The sequence below is a fragment of the Macrobrachium rosenbergii genome, chromosome 6 (genome assembly GCF_040412425.1).
Source record: "Macrobrachium rosenbergii isolate ZJJX-2024 chromosome 6, ASM4041242v1, whole genome shotgun sequence".
NCBI lineage: Eukaryota > Metazoa > Arthropoda > Malacostraca > Decapoda > Palaemonidae > Macrobrachium > Macrobrachium rosenbergii.
The window spans coordinates 57,286,512-57,299,011 of NC_089746.1; the positions used below are offsets into that span (position 1 = coordinate 57,286,512).

The 12,500-nt window shown below is 34.4% G+C and overlaps 1 pseudogene; it reads right to left on the minus strand.

The window, feature by feature from the left end:
• LOC136839613 (glutamate receptor ionotropic, kainate 2-like) overlaps window positions 1-12,500 on the minus strand; it is a 222,820-nt pseudogene that overhangs the window by 4,479 nt on the left and 205,841 nt on the right.

Here is a 12,500-nt window from a genome sequence, read left to right on the forward strand (position 1 = left end):
CATTCATTTCCTGAATCGGATTCAAGGCTTACAGTAGATCGCATCCAAAATTATTAGACACCCTAACCTCACGAGGTCATTGTAGCTACCGAAAAGTAAACTCGTGCAATATTCAAACAGAAAATTTGTCAAGAAAGATAAACTAGAATAGTTCTTTCATTCATTTCCTGAATCGGATTCAAGGCTTACAGTAGATCGCATCCAAAATTATTAGACATCCCTAATCTCACGAGGTCATTGTAGCTACCGAAAAGTAAACTCGTGCAATATTCAAACAGAAAATTTGTCAAGAAAGATAAACTAGAATAGTTCTTTCATTCATTTCCTGAATCGGATTCAAGGCTTACAGTAGATCGCATCCAAAATTATTAGACATCCCTAATCTCACGAGGTCATTGTAGCTACCGAAAAGTAAACTCGTGCAATATTCAAACAGAAAATTTGTCAAGAAAGATAAACTAGAATAGTTCTTTCATTCATTTCTGAATCGGATTCAAGGCTTACAGTAGATCGCATCCAAAATTATTAGACATCCCTAATCTCACGAGGTCATTGTAGCTACCGAAAAGTAAACTCGTGCAATATTCAAACAGAAAATTTGTCAAGAAAGATAAACTAGAATAGCCTAGTTCTTTCATTCATTTCCTGAATCGGATTGGCTTACAGTAGATCGCATCCAAAATTATTAGACACCCCTAACCTCACGAGGTCATTGTAGCTACCGAAAAGTAAACTCGTGCAATATTCAAACAGAAAATTTGTCAAGAAAGATCAAATTGGAAATGAGTGCAAATATCTCGCAGGATTTACCTTACTGGTGTTGCATTTCCCGGCGCCTTTCCTCTCCTTCCACCACTTTCTCTTCAGGAGCTGAATCGTGGAGGTCTCTTGCAAGGATAAGATGGCACTGCTGATGGCACTTGTGTAAGGAGATCCTGTGATTCGCGGAGATAAAGAGAGAGGGAGGGATAAGAGTGGGTGGGCGAGTGCAATGTAAACCTTCAAACATTTAGACTTTCTGAACGTTTGCAAGCGTTCAGCGTTCTGAATCTCTCGCCCGGTAAGGCTGTTTTCATAGCCTTTATGTTATCATGCTCTAAGGTTTGAAAACCTTTATGTTAGATTAATGTTGCTTTCTAATTTTCCCTTTCAGCACGTTCATGTGTTAGAAAATAAAAGAATGTGATTGATTGCATGCTGTCTCGCTGCGTGACGTCGTAGTGTGGTGTATTTTTTCACTTTATGTTGTATAGCTATGCATTTTAAGAAGCACTGTTATATTGTATATCATTCTATAGAGAATTGCCTGACATCATCTTTCATTGAATAACAGGGAGAACTGTTTTACTGTATTCCATTTTGTCATATAGTCTTGCACCATATTTCACTGAGTTTTATTTTGGCGGACACTCTCAAATTGCGTTTGTAAAACAATTCTACAGTAGAATTCATCCATCTTTTAAAATTATATTCTATTGCATTGTTTTTCTCTTTATAACACAACGTTTTCTCTTAATTCTTCTGGTACACCAACCTATTCAGTACCAACACCTTCTGATTTACTAGGAACGTTAGAATATCCCACCATAATTTACATGGGAAGAACACTGCACTGAAATGTCTAAATTATTATTAGAGTTTCTTGTGTTTTATTACATGACACCTTACATGTATTCCAGTAGATTAACCTAAGTACCATGTTAAACAATGGAACACTAAATCTTCGTACTTATAGAGTGACCTTCCTTAGTTGAATAACTGGTTTATTATTTCACCTTCAGTTACGCCCTATTGTAGTTAAATCTACTGGAATAGGGATGAACTCAGCATCTGTAGCCTAACAAATAGCCCTGGGTATGAATTATTATTGCCCATTGTAGTAACCTATGCGAACACCAGCTGAATCATGATTACCTCGAGAGCCATTTTCAACATTTTAATTTTATTTCTTTAATTGTGATGTAAAGAACTATTCCTCATAATATTGTAAATAAAATAAATCAAAACTTATTACATAAAGTAGTTCCCACTGAGTATGAATACTTAAATTGTCGATTATTTTTGAGAGTTAGCAACTTTATAATAAGAAAATATGCACCAGCAATTCCTATTTTGTTTTTCAGAAAAAAATTTGTTGACTCCTATGATCATTGTTGTGGGACGCAAGCTTAATCATTCAAACAGTCAATCACAAGACTACGGGGCCTCGTCAACTAACGGGGAGACTAACACACGCGGCAGATAGAAAACGGGAAGCTGTAAAGAAAACGGGACTCTCGTAAACGAGAGACTAGTACCTGGAGGAAGAGCAATACCGTAGCTCTTTGTGTCGAGTAGTCCTCCAATCTGCGTCAGGTCGCAGTGGCGTTCGACCACGTACTCGATCGACGTCGATTCCATAAGGTAGGCGTAATGGCCGTTTTCTTCCTGCACGAGGGAGCGCGAAACACAGTATAAGTGGTACAGGGTTTTTATCAGGCAGACATATTTAAAAGGGAAGATATTTTGTTACGAGTAATTTAGAAGTTGAAAGGGATATGTAACTCGTTTCATGCACAGTTAAATAGAAAGTGGTTCTGGCAGGGCATGTGAAGCATATGTGAAAGATCATTTTGTTGAAATACACATGAAAAGAAGTCAAAATTATTCATTAGAGACTCAGTCAATTTATTTCATGCTTGCAACATGCTTTCAAATAATTTCACTGTAACAATTTGCAAATATCACAAAAATATTCGTTCCAAAACTTTCTTGTTCACCTCCAAGGAATTTATTGCATATAAAAAAGTATACAGTTTCCGTGCTAAATTCCACCGTAAGTAATTAATCAGTTTATATATATATATTCATATATATATATATATATATATATATATATATATATATGTATATATATGTATATATATACCTTATATATATGTATATATGTATATATATATATATATATATATATATATATATATATATATATATATATATATATATTTAAAGACAAAATCACGAGGGAAAGAGAAACAATGGAGTGCTGCAAGGCCTTTCGACTTATAGTCCTTATAGTCTGCTAAGTAAAAGGACTCTAAATCGAAAGGCCTTGCAGCACTCCATTGTTTCTCTTTCCTTCTTGATTTTGTCTTTATTTATATATTCATAACGTCCATATTTTCGTGATTCAGTGAAACACATTATATTTATATATATATATATATATATATATATATATATATATATATATATATATATATATATATATATATATATATATATATATATATATTTCTGACTCACATCAGGATCGAACCCAGGTCTTTCAATTGAAAGGCAAGGGCGTTGCCCACCAGGCCATACAAGTATGGCCTTGCCTTTCAATTGAAAGACCTGGGTTCGATCCTGATGTGAGTCAGAAATTTATTTCTGTTCCCCCACGTGATTGTGTGTTGATTATCTTATCTCTCTCTCTCTCTCTCTCTCTCTCTCTCTCTCTCTCTCTCTCTCTCTCTCTCTCTATATATATATATATATATATATATATATATATATATATATATATATATATATATATATATATATATATATATATATATATATATATAAAGCATTAATCGTTTATTCATTACTCAGCCGTTCGCTTATTAACTTTTTTTTTTTTTGTCTTTATATCAAAACCCACCTGAACTTTCTTGACGCCATTGGCGTTGGAGCTAACAAACACGGAGGGCGTCGTGCTCTCCATGAAGGCCCACATCCTCTTGTAAGTGTCCAAGTTCGAATCCCTTAGTTGAAGCAGTTACCAAAAGACAAAAGCAGTTGAATATTAAGGAGGGTTGATGAGAGAAGCCTAAGTATATTGTTTCATTTTTAAATGAGGAGATTCTTGGTTATAGAAGAGAATTGCTAAGTAAGATCCTGATTTGTTACGGATTATAATACTACGATTTTTTTTATTTATTCAGATTCAGGGAGAACTTTCTATGAAATATAATGAAATTCTTATTTTAAAAAATACCACTGCTAAATTAGATCCTGGTCTGTTACGAATGATAATACTATGATTTTTTCATTTATTCAAATTCAGGGATAATTTTCATTGATATATAATAAAAAAAAAACGGATGATAAAGCAAAGGTAGTAAAAGTGTGCTGAAGACGTTTTCGAATTTGGTATTTGTACTTTCAAATCGGCTAATTATTCAGTAAGTATGTATGATATTAAGTTTACCTTTTCACCAAATAAATCTTCAAGAAAGTTCTAATCCCTAAGCTTTTTTTTTTTAATGTCAAAATGGCATTTCATAGTACCAAGGCCTTTTCTTTGAAAAATAAGTGCAGGAAGACGAAGCTACGTCATAATAAGTGTAAAACGAGAAATAGACTTTAGTTAGAGATACTGAAAATTCTAAACATTTTTCATAGCCCATTTCCCCATTGGCTACCATTCACTGATTTCTCACTAATATTCTTAGTGGCATTCGTAGCCTCAATGCCTGTGCTATGTCATTAAATAAACTGGTCATACTTGAATAAATCGACAAAAAGAAGTTTTACTTAATTTTAGAGGAAAACACTTAACATGAACTCATTTAATGACGGAAACCTATTCCAGTACGCCTGCAAAAATAAACTATACTGTAAACGTCCCTTAAAACGCCCTAAATAAATCTAAAAGATTAAGACGACCTACCTGAAAAACGCAGTGGTGGATCCTGAAGCCAAGGACCCATACTTGATGCGCGTTTGTTTAGCGAGATCTTCGGCGGATTCTATTGGCGACTCCATCCGCTCTACCGTGAGGAAGGCGGCCAAGTTCGCGGTGTAGGATGAAATCATGATGAGAGTGAAGAACCACCACATGCCGGCCACCATCCGTGTGGATACGGCTCTGGAAAGTGGGCGTGGTTAGAAAAGAATTAAGTGAACAGACAGAAACGTGATTTTGACAAGAGGAGAGCTATGCTTAGTAGGCCTACTGACGGGCCAGAGAAGGAACGAGATTCACAGTTCTGAAGAGCGACTGACGAAGAAGGGGATTCCAAGTTGGCAGAAGAAGAAGAAGAAGCGAGAAACAAAAACTTAGGGAAAAAGAGACCAAGGGAGCGCAATAACGAGATTGTGAGACGAGCTGAGGTGGAGTGAGGAAGCTGAAAGGGATAAAAGGTGACCGAATCTCCTTACCTTCTAACGGGTTAAGGCTTTAAAAGCAGGGAATGCATATATATATATATATATATATATATATATATATATATATATATATATATATATATATATATATATATATATGTATATATATATATATATATATCCTTAAATAATTTACGAAACATTCACAAAAGCACACACAAAAGTCACAAAGAAACAAAGAACCAATTGCCATTTATAACACCAGACAAGCGACCTCGCATCCTACATACTGTGGCAAGAAGTCGCATCCTTGCTGCATGAGAGAACCAATGGCGAACCACAGGCAGTTGAGAAGAGTGAACTGGTTTTCCAAAGTGTCCGGCTCGGGGTTGCAGGGGTGGGGGTTCTGCCACTCGTACGGGGTAAATCTGGAACGAGAAGGAATTCCTTTTTTGTTGCAGGGGAGTTTTCAAAAGGTTAACGGTTACATGAGATTTTGTGTCAGCTGCAATTTGGTATGAGAGAGTCCCGTAACAGCACAAAGGCTCATGAGTTATTTTTGTAATATGTGATGAGTGAGAAATCCTCTCAGTTGTAAAGTGGCAAGAGAGACTTCAGTGATGGTGACATTTTTCAAGAGATTTCTATAGATTCATCGTTGCATAAGAGAGCTTTGAAATAGCGCAGTATTACTTGAGACAGTTTCGCAGATTCTCTTTTTCCTTGAAAGGTTCATATAGATTCCTTGTTGAACTGAATTGAATGTAGAATTTAGGCCAAAGGCCAAGCACTGGGACCTATGAGGTCATTCAGCGCTGAAACGGAAATTGACAGTAAAGGGTTTGAAAGGTGTAACAGGAGGAAAACCTTGCAGTTGCACTATGAATCAACAGTTAGGAGAGGATGGAGATTAATAATTATCCACCCTCTCCTGACAATTGTTGCATAGTGCAACTGCGAGGTCTTCCTCCTGTTGCACCTTTCAAACCTTTCTACTCTTAATTTCCCTTCCAGCGCAGAATAGCCTCATAGGTCCTAGCTTTAGGTCTTAGGCCTAAATTCTACATTCCATTCCATTCTCGCGACTGTTAGCCTACAAGTTAAGTGCCCAGTCATACCCACCTGGCCAGGATGTAAAGCAGGAAGGCGACGCCCACGTAGGCGGTTATCATGTACATCCACACCTCCAACGACAGCGGGGACAGGAAGGAGAAGAGCGAGGGCGCCATCTTCTGCGGCTTCTTGTAAAGGATCGAGATGCCCAGATTCATGAAGGGCATCGTGAAGTCCACCGGCTTGTTCCCTCTCGAAGTTGATGGTGAGGTCGGTGATGGCCATGTCAGCTCGCTGTCCGAATTTGAATTTGAAAGCCGTTAGGATACGTTGAAGACCGTTACTCACAGTGATTATGGCACTACTGTTTAATAAGAATGTTTTGATAGTCTTTGCGTTGTTATTATTATTATTATTATTATTATTATTATTATTATTATTATTATTATTATTATTATTATTATTATATAGAGTCTAACAGTTATTAAAGTTTCTTGTCTTTCAGGTTACGTGTTTTAGACCCATACTCGAGAACGTCTGTTTATCTTCCGCATTATTCTCCCGTCCTACCACGCTATTTCCGCAGTCCAATAAAATGGACTCTTCTTTAAGAAGTGGATTAAATCCTATCTCCATTCATAATCCTCCCTATACCCCTTTGAAATTGCTCCCGATTTGAATTTTACGAAGGTTGCGGCCTGATGATCAATTAGGGGCCAGTCCCATCATCTTCCACAATAAACGCAATGAACAAGGAATCACAGATCTCTACCAACCTTAAGTTAGCCTTTTTTGTGAGCTGTGTGATACGCAAGTTAACTGAATTTTAAGATGCATCCATTTAATTCCATTCTCTGTTTATTTATCTTTTTTTATTTATTTATTAATAAATTAATTCATTTATTTAACTATTCACTTGTTTATTTATTTATGTATTTATTTATCTATTTATTTATTTATTTATTTATCTATTTTTTTTATTTTTGCTTTGGTGACGGTATGGCATCTTTGAGCGCTCTCTGGCTGACAGTCTCGCATCTTTACTATTCGCAAATGCAAAAATGCATGCCATCTATTTTATAGCTAGGTCTCCGTGACGTCTCTGTCTCTCTACGCTCCCTCAGTGTCTTTCTCGCAGAGTCTGCCATTTCTCTCTCCCCGTCTCATTTCGCCGAATTCTTCTGCAGTTTTGCAAAATCCTCCTCGGCAAGTCATGAAAACTCGTATCCAGTCTTCGAAATTCTTCCAATCGCTTTCATTTCCTTTTATTGCTTTATCTAAATTCCCTTCTGCGATTTCTTTTTATGACAGATTTTTATACATGCATGGCCCACATACATTCATTCATGCATGTATGTTAGTATTTTGAAAACACACACACACACACACACACACACACATATATATATATATATATATATATATATATATATATATATATATATATATATATATATATATATATATATATATATACATATATACATATATATATATATATTATGTCTAGATGTCATTTATATACATATGTCATATTCACTCACATGCATAGAAGTGTCCCGAGTATTGCATAAGAAACATACCATAAACTGCAATAATGCAGTATACTTTCCATATAGTCTGCACTCATAATAAAACATGAACGGGCTTCAGTCCAATATTTTCACGCTTAAATTTCCTCTAGAATGACGAAGGCTTCTCTACACATTTCCTTTTATTGATTAACTCTTCTTTCAAGTGTTCTGTTTTCATTTACTTTCAAGAAGGCGTTTCCAAAAGGTTTCCAAAAGCAATTAGGTATAAATTACTATCTAAATTAGGATTTTTTTCTCCATTACTGAGACCACACAAAGTGACAGACTGATTTATTTTAACATTTCCGTGAGGTTTTCATTTTCTTCACTCCTCATTTTATTAAAGAGGTTATACAATTAAATAGTATTCATTTTTTGAGGAATTTTCTCTTTCATATATATATGTATATATATATATATATATATATATATATATATATATATATATATATATATATATATATATATATATATATATATATATATATATATAAGAAAGAGAGAGAGTCTTTAATGAATGGATGCTGTTCCATTTGATATCCTGTTTAGTGAAATAAGAAGTGGAGAAACCGAAAGCTTCATGAAGCTCCTAAAATAAAACAGTCTGTTGTTTTGTGTGGTCTCAGTAATAAAAAAAAACTTTCCTAGTTTAGACAGTAAATCACACCTCATTGCTTTCAGAAAACTTTTGGAAATGTCTTCTTGAAGGTAAATCGTAAAACGCTTGAAATAAAATGAAAAATGTAAAGAAGTATTCGTCTTTCTAGAGAGGAAATTTAAATGTAATGTTTTTTGGACTGAAGCCTATTAAGGTTTCATAACAAGTGCAGACCATTCGGAAAGTAAACCAAATTATTGCATATTATTATGTTTCATATGAAATACTCAGGAGACTTTCATCTATGCAACTGAATATGGTAATAAATAAGGATAACCATATATTTGAAAAAGGAGTATTGAGATAATACATTAACAAACGAGTTTTGAACAGAGAGAATCTTGAGACTAAGGCGTTTCGAAGATCTCTGACATAAATCTTAGATGAGTAATGTAACCATTCAAATGGAGTGGCATTCTTATGCTTATAATTTTAGTATAACAATTCAGTAACTGATTTATGCGAGGCTATCAAAGAATTGTCCAAGTTTTTTAACACCTGTAATTTGCGAAGATTATAATATAATATAATATAATATAATATAATATAATATAATATAATATAATATAATATAATATAATATAATATAATAAGTGTCACCAGTGAAGTAAGATATAATAAGATTTAATATAATATATTATATTAAATCTTATTATATTATACTTCACTGGTGACACTTATTATATCAATTACATTATATTATATTATATTATATAAATACTGTAATCTTCGCAAATTATAGGTGTTAAAACACTTGGACAAACCACTAATGAAGTATAATATAATATAATATAATATAATATCACCAGTGAAGTATGATACAATAATATAATATAATATAATATAATATAATATAATATAATATAATATAATATAATATAATATAATATAATATAATATAATATAATACCCTTAATAAAGCATCGTTTACAAGCTATCTTTCTTGGGGGATAATTCAAGCACCAACCCGCCCAAGTTCTTGAAAGTTTTTCATGAAACTTTTAATCTTTCATTACCCAAAGTTTATTCATTTATGACGCAGCACGTCTTCGACGATTTTTAGAAGAAGATAAAGGCATTTTAATCATTTGGGCAACTTGAGAAGCAACACTGAGAAACCTCATCTTCTCTCAATACCTCTCAATGCAAATCAGTATGTGATCATTATTTTTTCGCGATAGCTCGAGAATTTAAAAAAAAAAAAAGTAGTAAGTCAACGCTTACAGTAGATTATAAGGAGATTTGGCTCATCTACAACTGACAATTTGATTAGAATAAACACAATGTTCATTTCATTTTAAACATTTCGTGGTTTAAATTTCAGGACCTTCATGTTTTTCAGCAGTATTTAGGTTTCAGGTTCAGGAATGTCAAGCTGTTTTTGACTTACTGTAAAATTCAAACTTGAAAAAAGTAATAAGTCACAAGTTATAGTAGCTTATAGAGAGACTTGGCTAACATTTAAATTAGGATCACTACAATGTTCATTTCATTTTAAACATTTCATGGTTTAAATTTCAGGATCTTCATGTTTATCAGCAGTATTTGATTTTCAGATTCAGGAACGTCAAGTTGTTTCAGGCTTATTGTAAAATTCATAATTGAAAGAAAATAAAGAAGAGGTCTCTATAAGATTATAAGTAGGACATTGTTCCTAAAAAGGGGAAAATGTGACAATAATAATAATAATAATAATAATAATAATAATAATAATAATAATAATAATAATAATTATAATTAGTGCTAGTACTAGAAATAGTAGTATTATTGTTGTTGTTGTCATTGATGATTATTCTTTAGTTTCTTACAAATATTATGTAATACGTGAGAGAAAGGTTACTGCATAATCGTTTGTTTTTGGTTTAGCCTTCACTGGGTTGTCAAGGTTACTTATCGTCATTTCATAAATATAACTTTCTTAACTACACTCGAATACCTTCGTATCCTTTGGTTCCATTACGCCATCCTCACATATCTTAACTACACTTGAATTCCTTCGTATCCTTTCGATTCATCGAGCCATCCTCATATATCCTAACACCCTGGAAAAATTCCTTCGTAGGACCTACCAGTCGATGAGAGCTTACCAACAGTCAACTCCTCCACTCACCTGCTCGAGCAGTTCCTTAATCATGCCGTTCCACTCGCCGGTGACCCTGTCCCTCTTGCCGTACAGATTTTGGGGGACAGGAACCAGAGAGTAGTTGAATTTGAGGATGGCCGCGATCTCGGTCAGGAGGTCGACGCAGAAGCCCTCGAATCGGTCGTTTCCTTCCAGGCCCTCCCATCCTTCCTTCTTCATGATGTAGGGGTCGTTCTGCAGCGGGGGGGAGGGGTGGGGTGGGGAGAAGGAAGGGGGAAATTGGATACCTTATAAATGGGGGAAAATGGACACTTTTTTGGGTAGAGCCATCCATCAAGTTGAATTCGGGAATGAGAAATTTCCCCATTTTAGCATCTTCGCCTAAACGATGCTTAAGTTTAGCTTTTTCTTTTAAGTTGTCCTTTAATATTGCCTTTTATTCTATTTCGCTTATGTAAATACACTGAGTATACACAGTTTTCAGTAAAAAGATCTTCTAACCATCCTGACTTAACTGCCTTTTCCTTCTACGACTAAGTATATCAGCTATATCATTACTTTATCATTTTCCTTTTCCCTTCGTAGCCAGTAGGCCTACTCTTCCTTCTTAATCATTCCATGCAGTGTTTAGAAACTTTTCTTCAAGCTAATATAAGTTCATTTTCATTATGATTTCCCTTTCAAATCTAAACTATGTTTCAGCATGGACGCAGATAATATTTCACATTTGTTTTTATCTACAGCTTTTTCAAATAATCCCGTCTCTTCCCGTCAGTAATACTATCAGCAAACGCCAGTTGTTTTAGCCAAAGCTGCAGTCATACTAGTATAAACATCATGCTCATGATGACGTTGGATAGATGATGACTATCTACATTTAGGTCAACATTCCAATGTCAGTGTTTGTATTTAAGATTATTTTACGTCAGGGAAGAGAATCATGCGTCAAGAATAGAATAAACTGCCCTCAACGTAACCCTTGGCTTGGATTGCTTACAAAAATAAAACCATTTGAGCCTTCGCATTCGTTATACCAACCTTTTCGTTAATAAATGGAAATACTATGGTACAAAGAGTAATGTGCATATAGCCGAGAAACCCTCTGGCAACAAATTTGTGTAACTCCCAATCAATTTTTCCTAAAAGCAGATCATTTCAAGTAAAGTTCCAAACTACTGTACTACTTCAGCCAAGTTTCAATAAATTAGGTTGACTAGTTATTCCAATTTCTTACTAATTAACACACAAGCATTCTCACACCCAGACATGGATAAAAACATTTTTTTAACATCAGTCAAAGAGTTAAATATGAATATTTACTAAATATGATAATAAGATAAAGAGCAATCACTTTAAGAACAACTATATTGGCCAAGTTCCAACAAATTCCGTTCACCAATTATTTCGATTTCTTGCTAACAAACTACCAAATATACTCAAACGCAAACACAGGTAAAAACATCATTCTTGCATCACCGAAAGAGCTAAATATGAATATCAAGACACTTACGAAAGCGAATGAGACAACCAGAGTCTTGTTCTGCAGGCCGTCCACTATCTTCCTGTAAGTGTCCTGGTAAGTCCTGGTGTAATTAGCTCCGGTTTTCTTACTCCAGGTTCCAACCTGTATGGACTCACAGAAATCATACTTGTAAGTATATTCCTTCCCGAGACATGGACTCATAATATTCACTACTATTACTAATTTCTCTCTAAAGGAAAAGAATTGTAAGGAATGGTACAGGTTGTTACAATCCTTCCCGAGATAAGGACTCATAATATTCACTGTTACTACTAAAGTCTTTCTAAAGGAAAAGGACTATTATGAATGGTACATGCTGTTACAATCCTTCAGAAGATAAGGATTCATAATACTCACTATTATTACTGCGGTCTTTTTTAAGGAAGCGGATCTTAGGGATGATACATGCTTTTACAATCCTTCCCAGGATAAGGACTCATAATATTCACAACTATCACTAAAGTCTTCCTAAAGGATGAGGATTCTTAGGAA